A 6,000-nucleotide genomic window follows, 5' to 3' on the forward strand; every position below is an offset into this window, starting at 1 on the left:
TTAAAAAATAAATAAATAAATAAATAAATAAACTTAAAAAAAAAAGAGTCAAGTATTGACACAAAAGAAGATGGAAAGGGTAATTGGGTGGCGGGGAAGAGAGGGAGTGAGGGAGGGAGCGAGGGAGGGAGGAGCCATTGGGAAAAGAGAGGGAGGAGGGAGGAGTCAGACCATTTGGAGAGGAGGTGGGTTAGAAGTGGAGGGCTAACAAGAACAGGTGGACAAGAATTGATGGCGTCTGGGAAAAGGAATCCATGTTTGAAATTGCAAGGGGCATTATTTTTTATTACTCCATCGTGATTTCATTAACCGGGGTTTGTGGAGTACTCCCTTCCCCCCACTGCTTCTCCCTGCACCTCTTGGTTCTTTCCTGATTTTCCCTAAAACTCTATCCTCATCTTGACACCACATTCCATTCAAGATAGAATGGATTTCTCGCAGGTTCAGTTTCAGGGTCTGGAGGTATTGCTATGACCGGCCAGATGCCGGGGTAAAATGAGGACAATAAACACGATTACAGGACTTTCATAAGGAACACATGAGATAACGTAGGCAAAGCACTTAGCAGAGCGCCTGGTACATCGTGAGCGTTCCATAAATGGTACCTGTTGTCATTCTCTTTCCTCCAATCTCAGTGCACAATCTGTCCCCTCCACCTGCCCGTCCTTCCTTTGAAATGCCACTCACTTTCATCTCTTTCTCTTCCCACCCAGACCTTCAGCATCTCACTTTTATATTCCCGCACTGGCAGATCTGTAGGTACCCCTGCCTGCATAATCTCTCCACCCGATCTACAGTAAGTCTTTCAATTTGTGCAGAACTTTACAGAATTAAAAAAAAAAAAAATCCTCATTGACACAAATGATGGCTCGAAGGGGTGAGTGGCCTGCCCAGCCTGGCTCAGCTAACGAAAAGCAGAGCTGGGATGCAAACTGATGTCTCTTGGGCAGTGCCTACTGTCCAGAGCCGAGCAAGTAATTGCTCCTTTCAGAGAGACCTGGCTTTACATATCCCGTAAACATCTTTAGGGTCTGGCACACCAGAGACCCTCAACGGGGGTCATTTCAGTCACTTCTTCCAGACACCCAAAGAAGCGCAGGGTCACTGTTGGCTCAGCCCTACCCCTGTGATGGCAGGGTCCACTCTGTTTCAGTGTCACTCCACTCACTCCTCAGAGGCAAGAAGAGCCCAGCCCTGCCCCAGGGCCGTACACATGGTAGATGAAGGCTGACCAGCAGAAGCAAAGCCAACATTCCCCACACTGGTGAGCGAGGAGAAAATCGTGAGAAATTATGGTTGTTTAAGTGTAGCTCTAACTATAGAGAATAAAAGCAACTCCATGCTCATTGCAACAGAAAGGAATTGAGATTTCATGAAAAGAAGGCTTTCTTCTCCTCGAGAGTTGTGAGATGTTAGAACCAGATTCCTGCAGAGGTTGTAGAAACTGCTCCCCTGGAGCTCTTTAAGAGCTGGAACACAATTCGGCTTTCCAGCGAGGTGGCAACAACGGCTGCCTGGAAAGCTGGGGCACAGGTTTTTGGGGGGGGGGAGGTGCGGTTTAGGACATCTCGGGAGGCAGGCAAAACCTCAAAGACAAGGCTAGGGGCTGGAGCAGGGAGGGGAGGGCAGGCCCCAGGGAGGCAGGGGGCCAGAGGTTCAGGCAACAAGAACAGCAGTAACAACATTGAGTTCTGAGTAGAGAGCCCCGCAGGCTGTTTGTTGTCTGATCTGTCCAATTACTGCCTGCTGGCTGGCCCCGTGAGCACTGCAGCGTGCAGGGAGGGAGCTCATTCTGGACCCTCGGGAGTTGATTGGACCCAAACAGACAAAGGCCAAGTATTTTACCTCAGCAAAGCAGGGTGCAGAGGCTGGCCCACCACAAGATTAAATGCAAATAATGAAACCTGAAGAGTGCTTTTTCATCGTGCTCCTTAAACAGGGATGTTTGGGGAGTATTCCAGGACCACAAATTACCCCAGATAAAAGCACCACATCTTCCTGGACTACCCACTTTTACCGGAAGATGTGCTAGGGGCAGGGGGCAAGAGGAGGTGTTGGTAGATAATTTAACTGGTAAGAAATTGAAAATACGCTTTCCATTTTGATAAATCTAGATACATCACAGAGTTGAATGCAAATGCACTGTACGTGCATCTTTTAGACAAAAGACCTTTCAAACTTCCTGTTGGGTGAGATCCCTCCAGACCCCTGGGCTGGGGCTGTGGGATACCCTTTCTTCTGCTTTGAGAGTACTGTGGCAGAGAAGTTTTAACAGAGCTGCTCCAGTGTTTACAAAGCCTTGTCTCATGCGCTGCCTCGTCAGGATAGTCAACGAGCATTTAAGCGCTTTCTGTGGGCCGGGCACTATGCCCTTTACGACCAAGAAGTGGGTATTTATATTTTCCCCTGTAGTGGAGTTGAGGAAACGGGCCCAGAAAGAGGGAGTGATCCCTCCCTCTCAGCAAAATTCTCATATGGCAGAGGAGGCCTAGGAATGTGGGTGCACTTTTTTTGGCATGCCGAGTCTATTTCATTGTACCTGCCGCCCTTCCCCATGACTCTGCCGATCCTCCCCACTACACAGCGCTTGCTGCCAAGTGCCCCCTCCAGAGAGCCTTCCGGGCAGGAGGGAAAGGTCCAGGACAAATGGCAAGCCTGGGAAATCCAGCTGGTATCTGTGCTTTTTCTCTTGCCCGTGCTTGTGGCATGCTCTGCACACATTTACAGATAAGGACATTAGCACAGAGACACCAACACCCCCGGGTCACAGGCAGAGCATCCAATTCGTAGCCTGGGTCGGAGGAGTTCCAGCTCAGTGCACAGCCCAGGGGCTTCTGGGATGTGACCAATTCGCTACACGGTCCAGGATGGATGGGCCTCCGCCAGCATTTATTCAGAGCTTGTTAGGTGTGGGCTCTGTGTTAGGCCAGTGGGGGAACAAAGATGAATGAGACCTTCTCTGCCTTCAAGGAGCTTACAACACAGCAGGGAATTGATGCTGAACTCATGCAGAAAGAGATAGGGAATAGAATCGGGCTGGGGAGATGTGGCCTGCAGGTGACACCCCTCCTCCTTCATCCTGCAGCCTCTCCTGGGAACTGCAGGGCAGGAGAGGTTTCCCTGGCTTGGTTACTGGACACCTTCCCTCCCCGTCCCCATGTAGAGCTCTCCCCTCTCTCTGCTTACTCGTGGCCTTCGGAGAGCTCATCCCGTGTCAAACGCTCCCCAGCACGCACCACACCCAAAGCCCCCACAGCCTGTGCTCATAAGCCGATCTACCTACACGGTACTTTACCAATGGTAACAGCACACACTGAGCCGCGTTTGCATGTGCTGGGTGCTGTTCATGTGCTTTTAGCGCTCCAATCATCCCTACAAGCCTACGATTCTAATTACTATGCCCGTTTTACAGACGAAAAGGCTGAGGAGGTTAAGTAAACAGCAAGCTAAGTGGCAAAGCTGTACAGTACATTCTAGGCAGACTCTAGCCATTCCACACACGGTGCCTCACTTGGGCCTCACAGTGATACCATGGTACAGGTAGACGGGGACGATTGGGGCCCAGAGTGAGCAAATGCACTGCCAAGCTCGACTGGTCTGCAGGTGAAGTAGAGGCTAGAATCGGCATTCTGCAGCTATGACTTGGTATTCTCGCCATTACATTTTCTTGCTGAAATGAGAGAATATTCCTTGAACATTTCCAGTAACCCTGTACCCAACCAGTCTCTGCCCCCAAAGAGTGTTTGGGTCTTTGTACTTCCCTAACGGGCAAAAACAAGGACAAACCAGGCAGGACCAGGCACTGGTGAAGCTGGAAAAGCTTGAAAGACTGCCACCTGGTGGTATCCTGAGTGGTGGCGGCTGAACTGGGTCCAGGGCCTGGAGGGGTGGCGGGGAGGGTCCATGATAAGAAGCCCGTAGTAGAAGTTGGAACTTACTGATTGCCAAGTGTACCCCAGTGGCTTCTGTCACTTATTCCTCACATAACCATGTGAGGTGAGTTCTATTAACATCATCCCCATTTCAAAGATGAGGAAGCTGAGGCTCAGAGGTTAAATGACCTGCACAAGGTCATGCTGCTGGTAAATCTTAAAATTTGGGATTCAAATCCAGGTTTGTCTGCCCTCAGAGACCATTTTTACCTGACCATTCCATATCTTGCCTCCCTCTCCCTTACACCATTGGGCCACTGCCTCCTTCTCCGATCTCATACCGCAGCCCTGGCTCCCTGAGCTGTAGCCACCCTGACCTGCTCTCTATTCTTCACGATCATCCTCAAGCTGGGCCTTGGCACTTGCTGTGCGCTCTGTGTGGAATGTTCTCTCAGGTTCACCCATCGCTTACTACTCATTACACAGGTCTCAACTCATGGTGGTCACCTCCTCAAAGATGCTATTCCAACCAACCATCCAGGGTGCGTCGAGGTAAGCCCCGTTCCTCACTGTCCCATTAATTTACCATGTTGTCCTCTCAGGGCTAGGCACTCTCTGAGAGCATCTTGTTAAGATGGCTTGCATTTCTGGTCCTCAGCATTTGATATAGTTGAAGCGTCTGGGGGTTTTTGGTAGTGGTTGTTGTTAATTCTTGTAATTAGCTTGTATCTTATAGATATTGCTCTTGGTCATTTAAAAAGAGGCTTAATTGGTCATTCAGGCTTGGAACCTATTCTGTTCTCCAACTTTATTACTTCCTCCACCACAGTCAGAACCTGGAAAGGTAGATTAGCATCTCAGGATTATAAACTGCCTGTTCTCACTCATCCACATTTGGCCGTGCTCCAGAAAACAGGCTTCGGTTTGTGAATTTGAATTTAGAATCCCGCACTTGTAAGGAGAAGCCCAGACCCAGGCACAATTCCTAGGGTCCGCTGCAAATCTGCGCAGAATACAGATGCTTACACAGATGAGTTTCTAGCCAAAGATGTGAGTGACCTCAGAAAGGAAAAACCACCGGGGCTGATGGTCGTTAAAGCTTCCTTGATATAATTTCAGAGAATGAGGAGAGCCACAGACCAGGGTAAATGAAACCAGGAGACTTGAACCCTGAGCTGACAGCCCCACTACGGTCATGTGACGGCAGAGCCATAATGCGGATGAGCACGGACTGGGAGGGGGCGGCCTGACCTCTCATCCTGGGCCGCCTCTGTCTTGCTCTGTGTCCTTCCTTAATCTGGAAAGGTAAGACAGAGCTGGCCGTTTTTCAGATTCCCTATAGCTCTGGTGTTTTGGGCCCTAGTAGGGTGGGGGGAGCAGGAGAAAGAGTTGGCGGGGAAGGAAGCTAATGTTGACTGAATTCCTACTCTGCATTGGGCACCGAATGGGCGTGGGTGGCGTCAGGTCCTCATGGTCTTTATTTTGCAGATGAGAAGAAACAGCAAAGGAAATTAAGCGACTCGCCTGAAGTCACATAGCCAGCACGTGATGGGGCTTTGCCACAAAGCATCTGGCACTTACAGACCACCTCCACCTGATGCTCCAGAATGTTTAATTCCTAGAAGTGGTGCCTACCTCCTGAGGAGCACTGCTCCGTTCGCACAGTGACCGGGGGAAGGGAGAGCACAGCTGGGGTTGTCAGATTTCTTGTTTTTTTCCAGCACCACGCTCTGGCTCCTAATTAGGCAGCTGAGGGGTGAAAAGCTAACGTGGATGTAAGTAATGAGCAGCAGACCTTGTGTCGCAGGCCGACCCCGGGTACAGGGCCCAGAATGATTCTGTAATTGCAGCAGCCAGTGTTTCTCGAGGGCTGCTCGTGTGCTGGGCACTGACGGCAGCAGCGGTGGCGGTGGCTGAGGGCTCGCTGTGCACCAGGCAGAGCAATGTCCTTAGCAGCGTATTTCTTCGGAGGGGAGTCAGACGACCTTCCCTACTTGCTGGTTGAGGACATCCGGTCTCAGTCTCTGAGAGGTGAAACAAAGACCCAGACCCCAAGGTCAAACCACCAGGATTGCCTATTTCTGCTTCTTGGTGGTGGAGGAGGAAACGTGCCAGGAAAGCCAAAGAG

The sequence above is a fragment of the Leopardus geoffroyi genome, chromosome D2, assembly GCF_018350155.1.
Source record: "Leopardus geoffroyi isolate Oge1 chromosome D2, O.geoffroyi_Oge1_pat1.0, whole genome shotgun sequence".
Lineage (NCBI taxonomy): Eukaryota > Metazoa > Chordata > Mammalia > Carnivora > Felidae > Leopardus > Leopardus geoffroyi.